This window comes from Amphiura filiformis, chromosome 10 (assembly GCF_039555335.1).
Source record: "Amphiura filiformis chromosome 10, Afil_fr2py, whole genome shotgun sequence".
Taxonomy (NCBI): domain Eukaryota; kingdom Metazoa; phylum Echinodermata; class Ophiuroidea; order Amphilepidida; family Amphiuridae; genus Amphiura; species Amphiura filiformis.
In genome coordinates, this window is record NC_092637.1 from 40,726,028 (window position 1) to 40,752,123 (window position 26,096).

General features: G+C 38.2%; 1 protein-coding gene across 1 annotated transcript in view; it reads left to right on the forward strand.

The window, feature by feature from the left end:
* The first annotated feature begins 10,302 nt into the window (after nt 1–10,302).
* LOC140161861 (uncharacterized) overlaps nt 10,303–26,096 on the forward strand; it is a 28,425-nt gene continuing 12,631 nt past the window's right edge. The window contains exons 1-2 of the mRNA XM_072185156.1: nt 10,303–10,567; nt 25,881–25,952. The gene's annotated coding sequence lies outside the window, so the exon portion shown is untranslated. The remainder of the gene's footprint in view (nt 10,568–25,880; nt 25,953–26,096) is intronic.

The window sequence follows — 26,096 nt, forward strand, 5'->3', positions numbered from 1 at the left end:
TGGGATAAGAGTGATTATGACTTCAGATACACTTAATATTCAATGTTTATGTATGTAAAAAAAAGGACACTGGGGCACCGACAGACCCAGATCTTGCTGTGTTATAATTGAAGACCAAATTAAAAAGACTACTTTGCGTCTGTTGTCAGGGCAACGGCGCGGTGTGATTGGTTACTGACCTGCGCAGTACTGCCTTTTTGGTCTGGGTGATGTCTAGTCTGTTTGATTTGGTCTTCAATATTCAATAATATTTGTGGCTGTATGACATAATTAAAGACAGAGATAAAAAAAGATTTTATCGCGTCTGATGTCACTGTCAATTACGATCCTTGATTGGTTTACACAGGTTAATAGCGCGTAAAAGGAAGACCGATCTATCTGGTGCTGATCAGAGAAAAGGAATAGCAGCAAATGGTGAAAAATCACATACTTATACAAGGAAAAAAAGCAGCTTTTTTAGGCATTGTTGACATGGTGCCTTCGCGTCAGTAGTTTCCTACTATAAAGAGATAAACTTTTGAGATGGTTAGCATGTTTGAAGGTGCAAAATTAACAATAAGGCGCCCGGTTATACCGCCGCGTTCAGGAAGTCATCATCACAACACTTTTAAACAAACCGTGCTTGAATTTGATTGACAAATGACGTCAGACGCGATAAAATCTTTTTATCTCTATCTTTAATTATAAACACAGATGTTTTTTGGCCTGAAGTGGATTGATATTGGGCTCTTCCAGTTGAAATCCACAATACCCCTGTGGAAGATTTTGGAAATATGTTTCACAGGGGAAGTATGTTTTTCAAATGTAATTGGTCTGGGTTAATAATTTTGAGACCAATACTCCTTCTGAATATGGCTTTACCTAAATCTTCCACAACTGGAGTGAGTATTTCAAATGGAAGTTACCCAATTGTCTATTCTGTTCAAAACTCATACTCCCTCTTTGGAAGACTTTAGCTAAATCTTCCACAGGGGTAGTGTGGATTTTAAATGGAATAGCCCATTGTCAGAATTTTTTGCAATGAAAAATCTAAAATTGAATGTTTGCATCAAAATTTCAGCTTTTTCAAAATGTCAAGGGTCAGTTAGCCTCTTCCAGAATTATTATTTTGTAATCCCTACTGACCGACCCTAATACGCGTATTTAGGGTTTCTCTACTGGAAGTCAATTTGTGCCAAAATTCCTTCCCACAATGCAATATGCGTATTGCATAACAAAGAATATTGATTAACCTCCGAACTGTATCTATTGTTATGCAAAATGCTTATTGCATAGTGGGAAGGAATTTCGGCACAAATTGACTTCCGGTAGAGAAACCCTAAATCCGCGTATTGTCAAGTCAGGTTTTTTTCCGGATGCTACAAGGGTAGGGTTTTGATTTTGCTGATTGCGTTCTAGAGTTGTAAACATTTTACAAAAATGTGCCAATTTTGCAACTGTCATCATAAAAATTTCAATTGAATGAACACAACCTGACATAGCGTGATGATTTTTCGCGTACATCCAGCGTGTGCGACTGTGCATGCATAACACTGAAGTGAATTCAACCATGCTAACTCACTTGTGATTGGTTAGTATTTTAATTATTATATCCAAGGCCATGCATTTGCATTGTATTTTGAAATACACAATTACGGTTGGATCAAATACAGCTGTTGAAAGCTATGTTTATTCAATTGAAATTTCTAGTATAGTTGGTCATAATTTTTATAGACCTCAAAATATGAAATGCTGCTTGTTTAATTATTTATTTTGTTTGTGTGTTCATTTGTTTGGTTTTATATCTACATTTTTTTGACTTTTTATTACTTATTTAGTTGTTCACTTATTTACTTAGCTGTAGTTGGTTAGTTAGTACATAAGTAGGCCTAGTTAGTAACTTATCTCGTATAATTAAGAACCCATGCAACTCCTCCTATACTTTGTACAAGAGCCAACCGTTGTTAATCGGTGATGAATCCACACTTTTACAGCAGCATAAAATGAAAGTTAACGGAAGATCGCATACGCATTACGCACAAGCCCATAAAATTTATCATGCCTGGAACTTGTGTGCGTATACACGCTTACATGTTGAATTCATTATTTTGGAGGGAACGGCTAATACACATTGTCATTATAATTCTGTAGTTTTATTGTTGATATCAACAGAGAAATCATTGATCTTCTTGTAATGTTAAATATCAGATTTTGTTGTACAAGTCCAGAAATTTACTCATGTTTTAGACGTTTCATCAGTAATGCGCCGATACAGCCGCTGCACCACCCAATTTGTAGAACAAGGCCATATCAGCACATATTTGAACTCTTTGAACCCCCAATGGGCTATAGATGTCTGGTAAATGTTTTTAAAGGTCAAATTAGGACAGGCAATTTTATTCAAATGACGGGCAACCCTCAATTTCTAGCTAAGACCCTGGTTGGGAGTCTTTAGACTGCTGAGTTGATGTTTGTGTGAAGACACCTAGCTGTATTGGCAGTGATATGTCATTTGTGAATGGGGACAGAACTGAATACAGAGTACAGTATATGATCAGTTGAAACGCCTCGCTCAAAACTCCCAACTTCGCGATCATTTTGTGGGAGCAGGTCACATATACAGTTATCTGTATTGTGTTGATGAGCCTTATGCACAAGCCATGCTTATATGTGTACTTCCCATATCAAAACAATGCACTTGTCGGCTGCTACATGTGTCTCATTTCACATAATAGCTTGGAATAAATACCAGATTCATCTCAAGAGGTCACTTCATATTATCCCAAGCAAGTCACATGGTTTAGGAATACAGAGAACATTCCTAAACCATTATGTGGCTTGGGGATGATTGGAAGTGACCTCCACTTGAGATGAGTCTGGTATTTATTCCTAGCTATGTGAAATGAGACACATGTAGCAGCAGACAAGTGCATCGTTTTGATATGGATGTACACAATTATTGTATTCTGTCATCGCCCAAGTTTGAATTCCAAACAATAAGCTTATAAAAATCTAAAAACATTCCAATATAAGTAGGTGGCCCATAGGTATGCAGTCGTTCTAATTGAATCCATTTCTATGGCGCATCTTTTACAGGCCTATAGAGTAGTGAGTCATTAAAAAAATGTGACGTGTCATGTCAAAAGCAGACACTTTTGGGCAGGATCGTGAATGGAGAAATAGCCAAAAATCTGCCAGGGGCGATTTTTTTCACAATTTGGGTTTGTTGCGAATTTGTGATATAATGTTAAAAATATTGTCTGATAGTTTCAGACTGGAATATAACTTTTTGAGACATTTTTTCAAAGATAATTCCTACACTCAACATTGTCAATAATATAATAATATAAAAGGCTGATATCTCAATTTCCAACTTTATAATACCATAACTTCAATATCTTCGCTTAGGAATGTCCGATTTCATTGGAAAAAACGGCGTTTTGGAGCAAAATATCTCTATATTTTAATAAAATTGATAACCTGCCCAAAAGTGTCTGCTTTTGACATGACACGTCACAAATATATATATTTTTTCGACTGACCAACCCACCCACCCCAAAAATCCCACTGGAGGGCAAGCAAACACATTTTTTTTGGCCTAATGGTCGATGCACTTGAGGATCGGGTTCAATTCCCCAGTGTCATAAGTGAGCATGGTTGCCGATCCATGACCATTAGCAGGGACAGGCGATTTGCGCGGAAAAAATAGCAAATTGCGCGGAACTCTTTTTTCAGTGCAAATCATGTATCCCAGCCCATAGGAAAAAAATAGCCAATTGCGCGGAAAAAAAGTTCTGCGCAAATCACCTGTCCCTGACCATTAGTACTGACCGTCCTCACAGGTTTTCCCTGGGTTCTGCAGTTTTCCTCCTGCATTCTAAAATTAAACCGTCCTATAATTGCTCTTCCATCTTATGGTTCTTGTGTTATAGATTTAAATTCACTGCAGATGCACTTAGTTATAAATCCCTATATATATTTATACAAGTTGAAATTTCAAAATTGCTTAAATCTTGTTGAACAATTTATTCTTCTGGTCATAAGGATTCATAAAAAAGTATAGTTTGACCTATCTGTGATAGGTCAAATGTAATATTTTGGATTCTACAGGGATCGATATTGTAAAAATGCTCAAATTTGCATTAAAATTATCTCATTTTTGTTACTTCTAAAAACCATCCAAATTAAGAATAGTTTGCAATATCTTGGGTATTTTTTTACTTAGATCACAGGTTGAAAGAGATCAATCCCCATTGGACTTAATTATTGACCTTGACCTATTTTACGATGTTACTGTGTAACAAAAAAATTTAGCTGGTATAAACTATTCTTTATTTGATTTGTTTTTACAATTTGAGACAATTTTCAGATATTCTGAGTTCATCATTCCTAAACTACGCTTCTGCCCACAGGTCCATTTTTGACACTTTTGGTATACTTAAGGCCCATTCAGTGATTTGCTCATGCGGACGATCGTAAAAATCATCGAAATTTTTGGTACCTTAGTCTTTCTCATAGATGTGCTAACATAGCCTGCTAGTGGTTCAGCCGAAAGCTGTGTATTTAAGATAAAATAAGACATTTACATGTAATTTATATACTGTCAAATAAAATGTGCTACATGTATTTGAATGGGGCTTCAACTTTGTCAATACTGTTGTTTTCTTTGTTTTTTGCCACATTTTTTTTATTTCAAAAATACCAAATGACAATTTGAATGACTTATCCTTCACCTTAAAGCATTTTATAAAAAAATTTTTACACTTGCGCTTGGATCACTGAATGGGTCTTTAACTTTTTGCAGTGCTATGTCATTGAAGAGGCTACCCTGCCTAAAGAAAATTTAAATAAATAAATAAACTAATTAAGATTGGTCTAGGTTGACAAGAAAACACAGTTTCTAGCTTATTTGTTGTATTAATGTTTTTGCAATTTGAGAGAAAATGGGCCAAAAACATGCAATCGAATAGTTTAACTTTTTAATCTTAGAAATTTAGAGAGTAAATAACATGCCAAATCGTGATTGTAGACATACTGAAAAGAAGGATAATGTATAAATACCAACTCGATGTGGGGGAAACAAATTATTGTTGATTCAATAAGTGTTCTATTATTATTAATACATTTACACTATATTTTTTGTTACATAAGATTTATATCCTGTTTATAATATAACTTTGTGCTAATTAAAGTTTCACTATGATATAATGATATGAAATTCCAAATCTTGTGTACAATCGTGTTATCATTACTGGAGTTATGCCATCACAGTGTCAACACACAGTGCCAAAAGTTTGTCGCTATTAGCCAATCAGGTTTGTGTTGCTCCCCAATTCCAGGTTAAGGGAGTACCCCACTAAATAATCATCTCATTGAAATACACCTGAATGGGTATATATATTTTTTTGTTTTTTAATTAAATCCCCTCACCATTTTTTTAGGTCGAAGGAAAAATACCTAAGGCACCACAAGTCTTGTATCGGGGTGTGTGCCCGTTAGTCAGTGTACACGCAGTGTGTAGGTATCACAGGGAAACCTCGGTTAACACATTTGTTGTGTTAGTCAGTCAAAATGGCCTAAACCGGCAATACAAATTTACATTGAAATTAAAAAGAAGCTTTTTAAGAAGGAAACCTTCATAAATATGTTGTCTATACTTCACTTGACCCAAATATATGATTTTTTTTGGTGATGAGAGACTCGCACATGGAATTTCAGAGAGATTTTGATAGCAGTTCCATTAAAAAAGGTGCTATCGTCATGAGACTTAAGATCTAGAAACACCCCGTAATGCTGTTTTGGGGAATTTTGCTAGGAGAATCTTTTTGATGAAAGTCAATCTTTGACAAGATGTAACTTTGCTACGGAAAGTGCTATGACAAAAGGTTTTCAGTGTTGGCTTTCTTTACTCAAGGGCTTTAATTTGATATATAAAATGATGCAGTTTGATGGCAAATTTGAATTCACCTGGCATACCTACAGTGTGTATCCATCAGCAATAATATGTACGGCTTTTGGTTAAAATTTTGTCTCATATGAACAGTTCAAATATAGCCAGAGCTACACTATGGGGTCATTCGTGTATTAGGGGTGTTATATACAGAGGTCTCATGAACAGTTCAATCAAACTTATCCCATAGCTGCATTTAATATGTTGGTTACTGAGGTCAGGGGTCATTTGAGATCAACTTGTAAAATAAGCTAAAAATGAAAAAAAAAATCTCGCTTCTTTGAACGACGTATCTGGGCCTGCCGTCCCTATTTCTTTTTAACTTGTAGGTACAGCGCCACAGCCATGCAGGGGAACCTCCCGGTCACTGCTGTAATCGGTAGATCCCCTCCACCTTCCGTGTATTATGTTACTGATGAGTTGAGCCAAGTGGCATAGCCAAGGGGACAACCCCCTCCCCGTGTGAGAAGTCCTGCCCATCCTATGGGATGCTTGCCGCCCTGATATTTTTTAAAAAACTTTAAAAAGTTTTTTATACCTTTTAGCCCATTATTGTTTGCCCCATTTTTTGCGATGACAGCCTTTGCACTGTATGCTTACAATATCGCCTTCCAGAATTTGCTGAAAAGGGTAGTCATGTTGGGGTAGAGACAAATCCGATTCCCGGTCCCCGCATTCAGTGGCGTAACATTCAGTGGGCGCCAAATTGACCTATCAGCATGAGCGTATTTTTTTTTTTTGGGGGGCTTTGGGGCGCAGCCGCCAGCCCCCAGGGTCAAAGCAGGGGGCCAAATCGAAGGGCGGAAAGAATAAGGCGGCAAAAAGAGGGGAGGCGGAGGAAGAAGGCGACAAAAAGAATTGGTAAAGAAAAAAGGCGGAAAATGTTAAAAATTGTACTATACATCAAAATGTGTTGCTTTTGGGGTGGTAGCGCCTATAAATACTTTTTTTTTTTTTTTTTGCTCTTCACTTTTTCAAACGAACGTAAAAAAATTGGGGCAACCTTGTCGGGCTGTTGAGGAAGGGGCGGCAAAATTGGATTTTCTTCAGCCCCCCGGTACGCCACTGATCAGCATCGATTTTGCGCCCCTCCAAGCGATGAAAGTCAAAAATCAATTGAAAGAACATTTTAAGACAATCAATATGCCAACACCTGAATTTTGATAGGCCTATTATAGACAAATCACTAAATGTGCCTTTAACACCCCCTCCACACACACACACACCCCCACCACATATTGGAACACAATATCTGTGCACACACTGTGACACACATAAACAAACAAAAAAACACCAGTTGTTTCGATTTCCAAATCTTGTATCATTACTGGAGTTACTCCACCAAAGTGCCAACACACGGTGCCGAGAGTTCGTCGCTATTAGCCAATAAGAAGCTTCAGACTTTCTGAATAGATCTTGGGGGGGGGGGGGGGTTCGGGCCCTGGCAGTGCTAAGGCAAGGCCGGGGGGGCAAGGCTAATAGTTTTTATTTTTTAATTATGAAAAAACAAAACAAAAACAAAACTATTCAATCTCTTCATGGAACGCAGGCATCTCCAAATATCACACGCAAAGGCTTCAATGTGCTCAAAACAAAATTATTCATTTCATCCTGAATAAGGATTTTCGGTATCACATCAGTCACTCTGACTTTCAAAATCTTGGCATTTTAAATATAAATAACAGAGCCGCAGCTCCGTTTAAATCATGTTTTTAATATTTTTTACAATACTTGTCCTGACTACATGAATGAGAATTTTACTAGACTATCAAGTGTGCATCATTACAGCACAACCCAGCAAACATTATACAATCGGCCCGATACTGGCTCTATAAAAGCTGCTATAAAGGACCAAGAATGGCAGCCTGTATTGGTCCGACACGGTCGTGCACACGGGCATTCGACTGGCCCAATAGATATTGCCAGCACTGGGCCAAAATGGGTTGAAATTGGCCCAGTAGAGGTCCAATTTATTCAATACTGTACTGGGCCAATATAATATTGCCAATATATTCCCATTATGCAACCGTAAGCAAACGGTAATGGTCCAATTTTGGTCCTTTTTATTTTATTTCATTTTGTTCCACGTCTAGCTGTGGAATATTCTTCTATTCATGCCTCGATTATCCGGTTGGTTCAGGCATTATTGGTCAGTTTCACCTGTTGAACCAGATCTCCTTCTTTATAAAGGAGACCTATACAGGTTACTTGCACTCAGCACAATTGAATTTGTGTTAACTGATGTGCAAAGTTTTAAATGTCGATAACAAACCAAGCTCACAAAACATTGATAAATGAAATATATATTCTATGGTGTCATCAGATAAAAATTATGCCTTGCTCACGTAGATTTTTTACAAGGCAGTAAATGAAATATTCGGAACAAGCGCAAACTCACTGCCTCTTCTTTATAATAATAATAACATGTGGCCCTTCAAAATGAAGATGATACACTGATCAAATATTGTATTTTGATAGTAGAAAATGTCAGGGTTTCAAAACCACGCCCACATTAATGCAACATTGGGCCAATACAGGGCCGGCACTCGGGGGCCTACAAGCCCGGCCTACAAGTGTCTGCCGCAACTGGACCAGTATGTATGTGCCGGCTTGATGCCATATTCGGGTAGTCTTCAATTGGCCCAATAATGGACCAAGTACGGCACAGCTTATCCTGGTAAGAAAACGGCGGCCAAACATTGACCAGTATCGGATTTGTACTGGCGTTATACCGTCAGCCGTGTCCGGTATTGCCAGAAGTAGACCGGTTTTAGCCATTACTGGGCCAATATTATAATGTTTGCTGGGAAGGGGAAGGGACTTTAATTTTCAAGTTCCACGGATCAAGTCCCCGGATCAAGTCTTTTAGTTCTGGTTCTTTTTATGTAAAATAATTTGTATGTAATTTATAATATGTATTTTACCTGTATTAAAGTGCAATATAATGTTTGTAATGTGTATCCATTTTAACATGCTGAATAAAATCAAATCAAGCAACCCCCACACAAAACCAGCTTAGGCCTACCAGGAATTAGGCGAATGGATCTCGAGAACCAACAAAAATAAATTTACACCAGATATAGGCCTAGGCCTAAATGGTAAAAAAATTGTTTCACAAATCCCAAAACATTAAGTTGTTGAAAACTTCACGATTTAAAAGAAAAAGTTGTCTCCGAGTCACTGATTTATAGGTAAAAATTGTCTCATCATATCCCTGTAAAAAATGCGGGAAAAAATGCTTCATCAATGTTTACCTATATCATGCTTGGATGCAGAAATAGTCCATCTTGCACAAAATGTTAAAATGTTCAATTTCAATTTGTACACTCCCATGATTTTAACCAATGTCAAGGCCCTTTGTGATTAAGAGAAAGTTCGATAACATGTGCACATGAAGTTCAACGCCCAGGCGGTTGCCGCCAGTGCTGTTCATCATTTTTAAATTTTACATGAAAATAATTGCACCTTAGCCAAACATTAAACAATAGTTCAAGCCATCAACAGATTTGTCATCCAAGTATGATCCAATTAACAATTACAAGAATCACTGAAAAGGGTATGTTTTAGTTTTCATTATTATATTTTAATTCTCGTGAACTTTTTGGGCTGTAAAAATGAAAACAACAACCTCTTTAACTAACAGTTAAAATATCACTATTGTTGTGTGTAATTACATATCCTAGCTATACAGTAAAATTATGGATAGAGACTTGTCAGATCAAAACAGTGATGACGTAATCGTTGGCCTTGGGATTCCCAGGGATCACCGCCTATGTACGGGATCACGTTCCCATTGCACGAATTTTCAAAGCAAAAAAATCATATTATTGCATCATTATTATTCTTCTAAATAAATACTCAGATTTGTTGATACATGTCTTTTAACATCTTCAGAGATTTTATGATTTTTGTGGAAACTGAAGTATTTTTATAGAATATTTAAAAATTTTCATGAAAATTTCGCAGTGCAATGTTTGCGTCCTGTTTCCGTGGAAAACCATAGCATTACCAATCATGTGATGAGCTCGGGGAAAAACCTGTTAAAGCAAGATCTAGGGTTTTACAAGAATAAACGTAAACTTACATAAACAAACTGGCCAAAATTGTCTATTTTGATCAAAAACACCCATATTTGATCTAAATACATATTGATATTAATATTTTCTTTATATTTAAGTAGACTTTTATCATCTTTATGGGTTATAAATTGTGTTTTGAAACACATAAAGTAATTATTATGAAATAATTCTCCTAACATCAATTCATTAACATTCATGAAGAGGTGTGTCCATTAGACCGCGCCTTCGTCAAATTACGCACTGTGATTGGTCAATCGAGTCATCAGCGTATTGGTCACATCCTTGAGATGTCGATTTGACAGATCCAAAACAAAAACCAGCGAAAGGAGATTTCTCAGACACGACTTCGGCAGAAAATACTATATTTTGCATTATTTACGCTGTGCTATTGGTGTTAAAAAGCAACAAAGCCGTTGAGAAACATTTCAGGATTCTTCTAAAGGTCGAATTTTGTCGTGACAATGGGTACTTAAAGCGTTTGCTGCGTGGAACGTTCTGGAAGTTCGTCGGAATTTTGCGCCAACTCAGAACCCGTTCGGACCTGTCACAGGAAAAAAAGGTAAGCCAATGGCAGTTTTTAGAGCCATCAAAACAAACTCTATGTGCATCGTAAAGTGTCATGTTTTATGTTCAATACCTTCATTGAATTCTATTGTATCACCAGGTATACCATGGACGTTATTTTAGCCTGAATTGAACCCAATACACGGTGGAAATATTATCGCGGGATTTCCTGTCACCGCCACCGTACCACACTGCAGTGTTGTTTTGGAATTGCCGAGTCATGCGACCTTTATTTAAAGACCTTTTTCTGTGCGGGCAAGTATTGTGCAATAAATCAGCTGATTTTGAATGCATGCAGGCTGATCCAATATTTATGCCAATATCAATGTTTGCCAGTTTGCCAACATAAGGAGTATTGCCAGTTGGCACGTATTTTATATTCTGTACTGATGTGAATTGTATTTGTGTATCAATATAAAATTAAATATTTATTTTAAGGGCTCGGATAGCAACGGTTGCATGGAACTAGCTCCGTTCCACCAACCGCAACCCCACTCGAATAGTGCTCGTGTTCACTTCGCTCGCTATTCGAGAGGCGCTATGTTTGTGGAACGGGGTTAGTTCAACGTTTGCATAGTAGGCCTATAATTTTGTGGAACCTGAGTCTGAGAGCACATCAGACACATCAAATTCAGAAATTGCATTCGGAATAACAAAGAATATCCTTAAAAACTGATATAATTTTGATTTATCGAAATTCGCGATCGCGATATAAGGCCAAGTAAAATATAAAAAAACACGTTTCACGGAAATTGTGAAAAAAAGCAGGAGGGGGCTTTTTATTTTTCATAATTTTTTTATCGCAAAATCGGTGTAAATACCCATTAGACCCTTTACAATTGATTCTTAGTTTCCTGTTTCCCGCCCGCATCCAAAGTAGAGAATTGCAAAATATTTAATTATTTTATTTATATTTTGGATTTTCTCTTTTAAATAACTTTAAATGACTCCCATTTGCTACTTACTGACTTTGATCATATCAACTATAATGATGAATAAACAAAGAACATAACTGTACCATAACTTATGTATAAAATCAAACATAGTTTTAAAATAATTAAATGCATGTTCCTTGTCAAAACGGGTTGATGTAGGTTGCGACCACTTGTGTTAAAATAAAGAAAATAATAGCTAATTAATAATTAAAAGTCGCCTCATCCCTCGTTTTCAATCATGAAACAGGAAACTAAGAATTAATTGTGAAGGGCCTTAATGGCTGTGCAATAATTATGAGCCCCGGGGTGTAAAATTTCCAAACGGCTCGCCAAAAATCCTTCCCTCTCTGCCCGCCAAAAATTGGTTGCCCCCCCCTCTGGGCCTGCCAAAAATTCTTTGCCCCCCTCTTGCACGTCTATGCCAAATTTTTGGGATCCCAAATTACAAACCTGGTCTAGATTTTACCCCCGGGCTCGTAATTATTGCACAGCCATTAATGGGTATTTACACCGATTTTGCGATAAAAAATTATGAAAATAAAAAGCCCCTCCTGCTTTTTTAAGTGCCCTTCGGGAAAAAACAAAACAAAACAAAACGGCCTGCCAAAAGTCTTTGCCCCCCTCTTGCACGTCTATGCCAAATTTTTGGGATCCCAAATTACAAACCTGGTCTAGATCTAGACCATTTAAGGTTTATAATTTGGGATCCCAAAAATTTGGCATGTGCAACAGGGGGGGCAATGAATTACGTGTTGCGAGCGCAGCGAGCAGGAGTACATATTTAAGTTTCCGTACTGTTTTCCTAAGCCTTTTTAGAGCGTTTTATTTAAAAGGTGCCCCATGAATGTGTGCCAATAATTGCTTCCCCCTCGGCTTGACAAAAATTGCTTGCCCCCCCTTTCGGCTCGCCAAAAATTTCTTGCCCCCCTATTTTGCCCTCCTCCAGGGCTCATAATTATTGCACAGCCCCTTGGCATCTTTTTATTTGTTATTCTAAGAGGTAGGTCCCCTCTGACAGTGGCGTAACATGGGTCATATTGGGGGGCACCGGCCATGATTGGGGGGCACAAGCCATTTTTCGGCCATTTTTAAAAATTTCAGATCGGTTGGGGGCATGTGCCCCTATGCCCCAACGACGCTACGCCACTGCCCTCTGATGATCATAAAACATTCCAAAATTGTTTCTTGTATAATTATTAGCAAGGCTATAAAAAGCATCTCTACTTCCTAGACATATTTTTTGAAAAGTTATAAAGTTCTGAATTTCAAAAAATAAAAATATAATTGAAGAAACCTCAAAAAATGCCGCGAGGCATACTGTTTTTGCACTGTCAGTGCTTCCGAGCTTCTGTCCGTCCGGATGCTGTATCTCGGGCATGGATGGGCGGATTGACTTCAGATTTTCAGGATAGGTTGGTAATGGTCAAAAACTCTGGATACCAGGGGTCAACTGAGGTCAAATTAGTAATAACTGTGGTATGGGCATTACACTTGGTGGGTACAGTCAACATATAGAGCCAAATTTTCAAGGTCATTTCAGGGTCATCATAGGTCATCCACGGATCAGCTGAGGTCAAATTAGTACAAACTGTCGTATGGGCAGGAAACTTGGTGGGAACAGTCAATATATAGAGCCAAATTTTTGGAAGGTCTTTTTGGGGCCACCAGGGGTCATCTGAGGTCAAATTAGTAAAAACTGTCGTATGGGCATAAAACTTGATGGGTACAGTCACCATCAGCCAGGTAATCGTGACAGCCGAGTCATCCAGGTGTCATCTGATGTCAAATTCAGTCTGCCCTTGAGGCTTGAAACTTTGTATCAACTTTTGAGTGCCACATTATCCCACATTGCTCCCTTTGGTGGATGCATCGCGGTCGCCGCTGTGCGTCAAACACCTAGACATCAGAGAACCGCGGTCCATCTAGTTTTATTTGGCCTAATACTAATTTTATACATATTAAAAATTGATATTTTTGACATCCTCAAAGTAAACCTTATGAAAAGCTGTCCATCATGAAAATTTTGACCTTCCGTATTGAAGATATATATATATTTTTTTCTGAGTGGCGGGTTGTCTCCCGGGGGTTGTCTAAATAGAGGGTGTGATTCTGCAAAGGGCCCGTTAATCAGAATGCCCACTACTAAGAAAACTTTTGAGAGTAGCAGGTTTTCTGATTAGCGGGTCTTCTGGATTTTAAATAACAAGCCCGCTATTCAGAATTCTGAATTTAGCGGACCTTCTGGGTGACAGGTTTTCTGAATAGTGGGCCTTCTGAGTAACGGGTGTTCTGAGTGACGGGTGCCCCCCTGCCCTGTTTCAGGCTACCCCCATATTTGCCACAATTCTTGACATGACAGCACCCAAACCAGAGGTTGCCAGACATACCATACGCTAGCTGAGCTTACACTATGGACCACAATGGCCTCATCCCAATGCCATAGTTCAGTAACCTCAATTTAAAAACAATCATAGCTAGCAAAATGTGACCTCATGTTGTGGAGTATGAGTTTGTGTACCCAAATTTCAATGAATGTGCAACTGTATTGGGGTTTAAAAGAACTGTGCCCTGATAGATGAGCATGTTGTGGATCCTAGCAATATTATGCTATCTCTGTTCGACAATGATTCATGATATAAAATTAACATGTGCATTCCCAAACATGATGATACATGTATATTTGATTGTATGATAAGTTGAATTATAATCAGGGAATAGATTGGAGTTCATTGCCTTCAGAATTGCATCATCATTTTACATGTAGATTGATATCACATTAGGGATTAACATGAATATATTATTGGGGGGGGGGGGGAATACCATAAAGGGGAGGAGATTTAGTTGAACACAATTAGGATGCTTACAATTTTGTTTTTAAGGTGGTACAAGCTGTACTACACCCCTATTTTTGCATTTTTCTCAAAAACTAATAAAACACTGGTACAGTAACAAAAGTTATGTATATTATAGGGGCAAGGAATCCAGTTACTACACTGGTATTTCAGTGACTCAAGATAAGTATACAATGTAGTTATTGATTTATTGATCAAATATTGGTTTCCCCTCATTTTTGACTGTAACTCCACAATGTGCTGAAATAAAATTTTCAGTGCAGTAGTTGTACTCCTTGCCCCTATATACATACTTATCAGAAAAATGCAAAAATAGGCACAAAATTGGCCAGGGGTGTAGTACCACCTTAAAGGGCAGGGGATCATGGCTTTTCAAAGATACCTGAGAAATCCTGGGGGGGGGGCAACATCAAACAATGAGGAGGAATTGATTCCCAAACATGATGACTGGTTGATCAGTTGTAATCTACCAGTTCATTGCCCTCTGAGGTAGATAACACATACATGTACAATGCCCTGCAAGCTAGCTATTCAACATATAATGTCTAACTTTTGAGATATTAAAGTAAAGAATAGTAAAGAATATAATCAAAATAATTTCCCCGCCAGGGGTCACATTCCTCATTAGACCTGGGTTAATATTTATATTTTGGGTCCTTTTCATATAATCTCCAAATGCCAAGAAGGTATGATCCCCTAGTGGTATCAAATGAAAGAGAAAGAAGCAAAGAATGTATTAAAATTATTTCCCCCACCGGAGTGACACTCCTCAATTTTTTTCTATTTTGGGTCCTTGAAATCTCAGGAAGATATGACACCCGAGTGGTGTCAAAGAAAAAAAGTAATTAATAGAATAAATGTTCCTACCGGTAGTAACACTCCTCGTTAGATCTGGGTCAATATTCATAATGTGGGTCCTTTTCATGTCTTGAAATGTCAAGAAGATATGCCCCTCGAGTGGGGTCAAATGAAAAAGATAAACAGTACAGAATATAATAAAAATAATTTTCCCACCGAGGGTGCTACTCCTCATAAGACTCAAATATTCAAATTTTGGGTCTTTATCTCGAAATGCCAAGAAGGTGTGACCCTCAGGTGACAGTGGTATACCACAATATAGTGCCAAAGCCACATAGTTCAGCTATGGTGCGGTAACCACTCTAGTTTTTGTCTCGCCTGATAAGGCAGGAGACTATATAATCACTTTTCCGTATGTATGTGTGTATGTGGGGGTGCGTACGTGTTCGCCGACAAACGAGGACACACACAAGATTTTTCACCCTAAACTGTGGACCTACTTCCAACCGAGGACTGTCCTCGGTCTCAAACTGCTGCAAAAGACCTCAAATGCATGCTAGATGCTTTAAATGCTATTTGCCTGAAACCGAGGACCACACGTGTAAAAACTACCGTCCGCAGGGTGATGGCTAAAATTCCGCTTCGTATTATACACAAAATAAAATCCGCCATTTTAGTCCACGGTTAGGCAATGAAAACATCATACACACGTCCTCGGTTAGATAGCAAAACACAATGTCCACGTTTGGAGGCAAACACAGACAGGGGTGTGTGTGTGTGTGTATGTGACAAATTTGGTTAAAGTTTTGGTTAAAGTTTGCCTTTCGCCTATTTTCTCGGAGACTATGAGTCGCACGTTCCTCAAACTTGGTGGGTGGGTGCATCTTGACCCGAGACAGAACCGGTTTGTATTGGTTAGTGCGTCAAGGTCACTGAGGTCATGTAGGGGTCATCTGAGGTCAAATTAGTAAAAACTGTCGTATGGGCATGAAACTTGGTTGGTACAGTCAACATTTAAAGCCAAATTTTTGGAAGGTCATTTCAAGGTCACCAGGGTCATCTGAGGTCAAATTAGTAAAAACTGTCATATGGGCATGAAACTTGGTGGGTACAGTCAACATTTAAAGCCAAATTTTTGGAAGGTCATTTCAAGGTCACCAGGGGTCATCTGAGGTCAAATTAGTAAAACTGTCATATGGGCATGAAACTTGGTGGGTACAGTCAACATTTAAAGCCCAATTTTTGGAAGGTCATTGCAAGGTCACCAGGGGTCATCTGAGGTCAAATTTAGTACAAACTGTTGTACGGGCATGAAACTTGCTGGGCACAGTCAACATTTAAAGCACAATTTTTGGAAGGTCATTTCGAGGTCACCAGGGTCATCTGAGCTCACATTAGTAAAAACTGTTGGTCGGGCATGAATCTTGGTGGGTACAGTCAACATTTAAGCCAAATTTTTGGAAGGTCATTTCGAGGTCACCAGGGGTCATCTGAGGTCAAATTAGTAAAAACTGTTGTACGGGCATGAAACTTGGTGGGTACAGTCAACATTTAAAGCCAAATTGTGGAGAGAATTAACATTACATTCTATCAAAAATGCTTATTCATAGTACCCATGATGATGCCAGTGTGTGTGTGTGTGGGGGGGGGGGTAGTTTCATATAGGAAATGTTCAAACAACAAAATGACATGTATAGGATAGGCCGAGTTTGACAATTTTATGATCTTTGCTGGAATTCAGGAATTGATTAAATGAAATTTTCCACATGCTATAAATAGCCACAGTTTGTGGAGTACTATTGTATATATATTTTAAATATTGTTCAGTCAAAACAGTACTGCCCTAATTTCCAGTATTGGTTCAGGAAGGTCATGTCAAGGCTGTCATGGTGCTGGACAGGGTTGCCAAACCCACAAATTGGTAGCCCAGTTAGGTGACTTCTGAAGCTTGTCCCCAGTTGACCCACTAATTTGGGTGGGTTTCTTTGCAGGCCGAGGAGGGTTGCAAGCAATTTTTGGCAGGCTGGGGGAAGCAATTCTTCTGAAGCTTTTCCCCTTGACCCACTAATTGGGGGTGGGTTAAAGGTTTCTTGGCAGGCCAGGGCAGGCTGTGGGGGGGGCAATTTTTGGCACACACTACAGGGCACTTTTAAAATAAAATGCTCTAAAAAGGTTTACAAACACTACAGAAATGCAAATTGTCCTGCTCGTTATTTCAACCCCCAGCTCATACTTACTGTGCAACCCCTATGGTATGGTATTGGTTCAGCACTATAAATTTATTGACAATTTATTGGAATTATTTGCATTTGTGTAAAAAAAAAAGTCAGCCAATATGTTGCCACAGAATACGCCCAGTGGACCACACCCACTATTCACTGCAGACAATTGATATCAGTCACCAAAATTTACAAATTGGAGGATTCTCTCTCAATATGAGCAGGGAAGTGCAAATGAGGTACTAGACATTGTTTTTTTGGTGTTTTTTTATAAGCTTGGACGTGGAAAGTGGGCAGAGCTCTAAAATATGCGGGGTGAGGTGTGGGAGTTCAATAAAAAAATGCATGCCTCCCCAGGAAATCAAAGGATGTGCCCCTTAGAATACAGAATGAGTACCGGGATACAAAAATTCTCATGATTGAAAAGTGAGATGCCCCTCATGCCCCCACCGCCTCCCCCCTTCTCATAATTGAAAAGATGCCCCACCTGTAGGCCTACATATTTGATGTAGGCCTATCATAAGGCTCATGCCAAGATGCAAACATGTACCATTCACTGTCACATAATTATGTATACTACGCCAGTACAATAAACTCTCACATGATCGGTTTATTTGTTCAACTGAACATATGATTTGCTGGTCAGTGTCCAACTACTCAGCTGAATGTTTGGCAAGATCATGCATGCATCATGACAGGTACACATAGGATCATCAACTTTCCTGATATGACAGCACAACAATATTGCACTCATATCAGTGATTATATTGGATTAAGTTTCCTGGCAAGGATTTGACAATTTTTCAGAAACTTTGATGATCGCATACTTGATCAGACAAACTACATTTGGCATGTATTTGTTTGATTGTTTAGAGACTATTGAATTCTCCTTTCCAAGTTTTCTTGTCCCTTGGGATGAGACATATAAAATATACATGATATTGATAATCAGAGGCTCCGGAAGATTATTAATATGGGGGGGGGGGCAATATGAGGCCTTCTCTGAGCAGCGGGGAATACTGAAGGTGGGAGGGAGGGTTCCCCTGCCGCACGAAGCGGGGAAGCTTTTGAATTACATGCATTTTGCATAAATTGTAAAAATTATGATATTTCAAATTACTGTATTTGGTAATTTTCGCGTAGTTATTTTCGCGATTTGGAGTTACAGAGACATTTTTGCAATTGTTATTTTCGTGATTGCCTAGTCTTGCCCTATACTTGCAATACATCTATAGGCCCTACTAATAAAATAATGAGCTCTGTCTGTCCGGCTATGCGTTTCGCCGCGCTTCGATGCATCACTCCGATATTGCGGATATAGATAGGTCTCAAGCGATTTATGGGGTAGTTTTAAAGGTCATCGGAGGTCAAGGTCAAAGGTCAAAATTTAAAACTTTGTCCAATCGGGCCCAAATTTGGTGGGTGGAATCCCTGATACGAGGCGAGTATATGCCCGAAATAAAATTGAGGTCAACCGAGGTCAAAGGTCATTACGGAGGGGTCAAATTTCAAACTTTGTCCGATCGGGCTCAAACTTGGTGGGTGGAATCCTTGATACGAGGGGATTATATGCCCGAAATAAAATCGAGGTCCACCGAGGTCAAAGGTCATTACGGAGGGGTCAAATTTCAAACTTTGTCCGATCGGGCTCAAACTTGGTGGGTGGAATCCTTGATGCGAGGGGAATATATGCCCGAAATGAAATTGAGGTCAACCAAGGCCAAAGGTCATTATGGAGGGGTTAAATTTCAAACTTTGTCCGATCGGGCTCAAATTTGGTGGGTGGAAGCTCCTTGCTACGAGGGGAATATATGCGCAAAATAACATTGAGGTCAACCGAGGTCAAAGGTCATTACGGACGGGTCAAATTTCAAACTTTGTCCGATCGGGCACAGACTTGGTGGGTGGAATCCTTGATACGAGGGCTTAAACATGGTATAACGAATTCTCAATATGACAGGAACAGGAAGATTTCACCACTCCCTGCGAGGACTGCAATGTCTTCCCAGCATAAAAAGATGAAAATGATTTCAAACGGATGTATCAAATAAAACTGAGGTCATCAAAGGTCAAAGGGGATCAAGCCAAGGTCATCTAGGGTCAGAGGTCATATGGGGTCATTGGGGGTCAAACAGCATCACTATCTGATGCTGGTGGTGCTCTCACATACAGCTACAGTGCCCTCACAGCTGCAGGTACTCTAGTTATAACATATATTCGCGAGGTGTTAATTTCGCGCATGGAACTCCATTCGTGAAATCCGAGAAAATAAAACCCTCGCAAAAATTACCACTTATACAGTAACTATTACATACCATCAAATTAATTAGATTAATTCATTCAGCAAAAATATCCTCAAATTTGAATTACCGTACTTAATATGTTCTGGTATAAACAACAGAGCAAAATTATAACACTGGCCTACATGTATATGGAGCAGTGTAATACACATGAATCATGCATAACTCGCAAACGCAAAATTGGAATCAACTGAAATTTTGGGAATAAGCTTTTTTTCGTTGATATCTACTGGAAAATGTCATAAAAAGAGGATGCTAATATCACAAAATAATAAAATTAAACAATTCTTCCTAGTAATAAATTACCTCTGCCAAAATTTAAAAAGAAATATGGACAAAATCCCAAAGAAATGTGAGCAGAGAGTATAAGGGACTACATGCATGTAGAACCAGAAATTATTTAGCTATCCCAGAGTGGAGCTATACAGCTGTGTGGAGTCAGATCTGTTTGACACTGGTCAGGCGGTATAGGACACGTGACATACAAGGCTAACAGCCCCATTCAAAATAGCCGGTTAGCAGTTATAAATTGAAAAACAACATACCCCGGTACATACTTTGTCGTACCCCAACGGTTTTAGGGTAAAATAATTTTGCCTTGACACCACATAACACATTTAGAAGATTTCATGTTTATGTGTTAATCCAATGGCACGTCACAAATGGTAATATCGCATCCACCACCACCTGACACTGGTTGTAGTGAGAGTTCATCCAACCTTTCTTTGAACTCTACAGTACGTGTTGCTAGGCTGAGGAGGGCATAGAAAAGGGCAGTCTGAATGCATTTCCCAGAAAATCTTGAGAAGGGTAGTACAGTATATTTGAATGGCTGGTATACAAGTATAATGCAATAAAGAACTGCAATTATTGTCACCATAATTGAAGTAAATTTTGTCAAATTCATGAATTTGGTCTTTAGGGACCGTTCACAAACACTTGTTAGGGGGCCTGATGCAAAAAAAATGTCATCGCCTTTTCACCCCTTTTTGACATGAAAATTATAAGTCAACCCCATAGAAAGCATATAATATAAACTCAATTTTTCCAGGAAAATATGTGGTCATTTTTTTCAGGGCCCTCTGAGGAGGGTCAAAAATTTTCAGGGCCCCCTTTTTGCATCAGGCCCCCCTAACAAGTGTTTGTGAACGGTCCCTTATGTTGTTTGTTTGGCAATTTTCCCCTAATCAGTGATGGGTCATAGGGCCCCTATTGTATGTAAGTATTTAATATAAACATAATTTATCTGTTAGGGACTGTTCACAAACACCTGTATTATTGGGGGGTGTGGGCTGATGCAAAAAGTGGGCTTGAACATTTGTAGAACCTTCTGAAGGTGGGAGGGCCTTTAAAAGTCACCTCAATTTTTTCCCTAGTACATGAGTGTAGCCTACACTATTTTCTATGGGGGTTTAAAACATTCATTTTTCACGACCAAAAAAAAAAGGAGCCCTGAAAATAATAATATATGTGAATTTTTTCTTTTTGAATCAAGCCCCCCTGTTACAAGTGTTTATGAATGGCCCCTTAGGGTGGTTCAATTTATGCCTTTAACCAGTGCCAACTTGAGAAAGACACAAGATCACTGTATATATGCAGCTAAAAAATTCAATTTCCAAGAAACAATAGAACTTGTCGATCATCTTGTTCCCCCCTTGACATATATCATACCCCCATAATTGGGCCTCTAGCTCCCCCTTGGCCAGTAATTATTGCACCCCAGCCCCCTTATTAAACATGTTGCCAATTATAATGTGGTGCCTCAAATGAACCAGACAAGCTAGATCATTGGGTCAATCAATATACAAATGCAGTCATCTGAAGAACAATAGTGCCTGTCAATCAACTTGTGTCATGTGGTAATTAATATTATGTGTCAGCTTTTCAATATAATTAAGAAAATATACTTGATGACAATCAACATGCAGAAAGTTTTTTTTAGTGTTTTTTAAAATGCTATCTATGATATTCAGGATGGCAGGCCTCAAGAAACTTATTATACTAAAATCACGCCCCCCCCCCAATTAAGAAAGCTGGCTATGCCCCTGCATTCCATTAAAGGGACTGTCATTTTCTTCAGAAGGGGGCTCATGAATTACTGCATGAATATGTTTGTAACAAGATCCAATTTTTATGACCCCCTATCACAGGCTGAAATTTTTTATGACCCCTATCACAGGCTGAAATTTTTTATGACCCCCTATCACAGGCTGAAATTTTTTATCACCCCCTATCACAGGCTGAAATTTTTTTGACCCCTATCACAGGCTGAAATGTTTTATAACCCCTTATCACAGGCTGAAATCTTTTATGACCCCCTATCACAGGCTGAAATTTTATGACCCTCTATCACAGGCTGAAATTTTTATAACCCCCCCTGTCACAGGCTGAAATCCTTTATGACCCCCTGTGTATCGGGCTGGAAATATTTATGACCCCCTTGTGCACATATACCTGAAACTAATTTGTCTGAAAAGGTCAAATGTGTGCGGCTGTGCGCTTGACAGAAAGGCGTTTATAATTTTGATGCAGGCCTACATATACCGTAAGATTGTGCAAACATTTTGTACATGTGTAGTGTGCCCTAAAATTGTATGCCCTTAATAATTTTATAACCCTTATTATTGAAGTAAAAAATTATGAGCCCCCCCCCCCCCTTATTTTTGGTATAAAAAATTTATGACCCCTCAGTATATTCATGACCCGGGGGGGGGGGGGGGTACTCAAGTTTAGTTTTTTAGGGTGGATCTCTCACTATGAAAATTTGTCAAGAAATTTGGACCCATCGATATTATGAAGTCAAAATTTTCAGCTGAATTTAACCCACTTTTTTAGCCAAAAGTTTTGGCACATTTGAAAAATGTTAACCCTTAAGGTTACACGAAGAAACGTATAAAAAACGTACAAAAGACGTATAAAGTTGTTCTCTAAAACCGCGTTTTCTCAGCAATCAAATATCGCAGTGAGTCAAATGTTGGTGCATGGATGTATCTTAACATTATTTTTGTGTGTTTATACAAATTTTTAGAATCCGTTTGAAAATCCTTTGTTTAATCATTTTTACGCACCATGTTCACAAGATCAAAAACACGTTCCATGCAGTTTTTTCAAATATTCGCTCCGTATAAAACCACGCCCGAGTGACTGTTTTCTCCTTTTTGTATTGTACTACAAATCGACCAAAGAAATAATGTTGCCATGGGGAAGAACCAAATACAGTACCGATTAAATTTTATTAGCTCGTTTTTTGGGAACAATTTTCGAGAATCTTGTACCACAAAACACTGTTATGTTACATTATCGATATCTGGATTGTGGAACGTTAATTTTGATTTCTAACTGCCTACATTATTTCTCAAAAGTATGTCGATTCCTTTACCATTTGAATTTCATTCCAAATTTAAGCTACTTTTGCAAAAATCGAGGTTTTTCGCCATCGATACCTTCGACATTTACAGCGGTGATGAGATTGTTTACCATAAGAGCCTGGTATGCACTATTCCATAATAGTCAGTTTGAGATCAATCGATTTCACAGGTCACTCAGTAGCTCAATCGGTTAGCGCGTCGGACTCACGTTCGACTATTTAATACTATAGTTTTGAGCTGGAAAACTTTGGTGCGTGTTCGAGTCCCTATGTGGTCCATTCCATCTATTTTATTTTATTTTTCTCTCACTTTTTTTTTTTTTTTTGTTCGCTTTCTTTCTTTCTGACTGCAGCGATTGATTGTTTTTGACCGGTTTTTTTTCATTATATAATTCAGGAATTTTAGGCTATACTAATCTAATTGGCGCGCCTATGAATATATTTTTACAAATTATATTAGGCCAAGTAAAAAAAAAACATGTTTCACGTCCGGTTTTCAAAAAAAAGGAGGAAGAGGGGCTTTTATTTTCTATTTTTTATCGCAAAATTGGTGTAAATACCCATACTTAGAGCTGTTTAAGCGTATACAATAATGCCTGGAAAAAGGAGGAGGCCCTTTTTTATTTGTTGTTCTGAGAGTTACACCCCTCTAATGATCACAAAACCTTCCTAAAGTGTTTCTTGTATCTTAACAAGGCTATAGAATGCATCCCAACTTCCTAGACATATTTTTTGAAAAGTTATAACTGAATTTCAAAAATAAAAATATATTTGAGGAAACCTCAAAAAAGGAAGCGGGAGGGGACGTGAAACATGTTTATTTTTTTTTATTTGGCCTTAACAAAATATTGGTTGTTGGTTTTGTTACTGTTGTTGTAGTTATTGTTGTAGGCCTATATATTGCATAATCAGGGTATAAATAGGCATACTAGGCCTATTATAGCCTATAGAAGCATTGACATATTTCACGACAGATATCATCCAGGATAATTTCAAAAATTGAAAATTTAGAAAATCCAAAGTAAAATTGCCGAAAACGGCTGCCCACAATCCCCACACCCCCATCAGCCCATATGGTCCTATCATGGTCGCCCATTCCCCCCGCCCTTCCCTATCCCTGCAACATATAGAGCTATATAGGATGACTCACGAGCCGCGGTTTGTCCGTGGCCCAAGTTCAGATTGATACACTATTGTACGCGTGAGTTCATTCTTTTCTGCATGGCTGTTTCCATTATTAACTTACGCCCCTCTGGAATCAAGCCTTGAAAATCAGTTGTATTTAACCTTAAAGGGGCATTTCGTGATCCACAGCCTCATCCCCCCACTTTTCTCAAAAAAAGTTGAGATTTTTATATCACTGGAAACCTCTGGCTACATAATGTTTATGTACAAAATATTTCTTGCAGATTAATTCGCTTTGCAAAGATATCGTGAAATTTGAATTTCGCTCTGGTGCACCAGAACGAAATTACAACGCATTGTCTATGGAGCAGTGTAATAGTGTAATTACACATAATCATGCATAACTCGCAAACGCAAAATCAGAATCAACTGAAATTTTGGGAATAGGCTTTTTTCGTCGATATGTACTGAAAAATATCATAAAAAAGAGGATGCTAGGATCACGAAATACTCCTTTAAGTTCTCCCCAGAACAATTAAAAAGGTGCTGCCAATAGGCCTATACCAAAATCGGGACCAAAATTGCATTTTACAATGTAGGCCTATATATTGAGGGTCTATGTACATCTGGGCGTTTTAATTTAAAAATGCACAAAATCATTTTGTTTGGCATCTGCAATCTCAGCAATATGTGTAGACATTTTCATGTTTTTTCCCCCAATCATGAAACTCCTGTGGGTTTCTAATCCCATGTACCATGTTGTGATGACATTTCCATTGTATTATGATGATTTTGGATTGTTGACAGTTTTCCAGTCCATCCCTTGCCCACAGGTGCACTGACTCAGCTGTTTCCTGGTACTCTACCCAATCAGATTAGCATATCATGAATAATTCATCAGAACTACTGCATTATTCATGAATATATTGTATAAGGCTATTATGTGCAAAGGAGTTGATATATGATTGATGTAATGATTGACAGGATATTTAATCATATTCAAGACTCTGTGTTTTGCAAAATGATACCAGTGCCTGGTACTTCACCTTTTCAAGATGGAATCCAGGAAATAAAAGGTCCCTGACCTTCTTTAGGAAATATGGCCATGAACTTCTAGCTTTAATACAATCATATTTTATGAGAAAGAGGCTGGTTGGATTTCATGACATTCTTACCCGGGATTCTTACAGGGATTTTCAGAGTGTTGATACCAAATATACTTACTAAAATACAGCACTTTTGAGGCTCCTTCAATTTTAAAGTTAATAAGCCTATATTTAAAACTCAACATTCACAATCCTTCTACAAAATCACAGCTACAAAACCTGCTCAAAAAATTCCCAGTTGCATGAGCTATGGGAAAAAAGGAACAGTACATTGGCAATTTACAAAGTTATGAAACCAATTTGCAAAATCATGGGAAAATCCTATTTATTTATTTAGGTGCACTGTAAGTGGAATTTTTCATGGGATTAATTTTTCACACTACCCAATTTGAGTACTATACAGGTTTATAAGACAACTCAAAATCACAAATTTAAAAAAAAGAAAGAAAAGTACAAAATTGTAAAATTGCGAAAGATTACACTTTTTATTTTGTAAAAGAAAAAGTGAAACTGCACAGTGCTCACTAAAATGTAGCGAATGCTTGTGAACTTGTAGGGCCGATAATAATTATTTTTAAAATGTTTTTCTTTTCTTTTCCCTTGCAGAAAAAACTGAAAGAACAGCATTTGATAATATTTGGCATTGCAATTACTTGGGGTTCCTATCAAGGAAACAAGGTAAGAAAGTTAGAGGGATATGTTTGGGTATGAATGGAATGACCATGGTCACCCTGGCCTGAGACCTTAACCCACTGTAGTGGGTAACTATATGAACGTTCTATATAGGTTATATCGTGGAATTATTTTATCGGCCGACAGTGG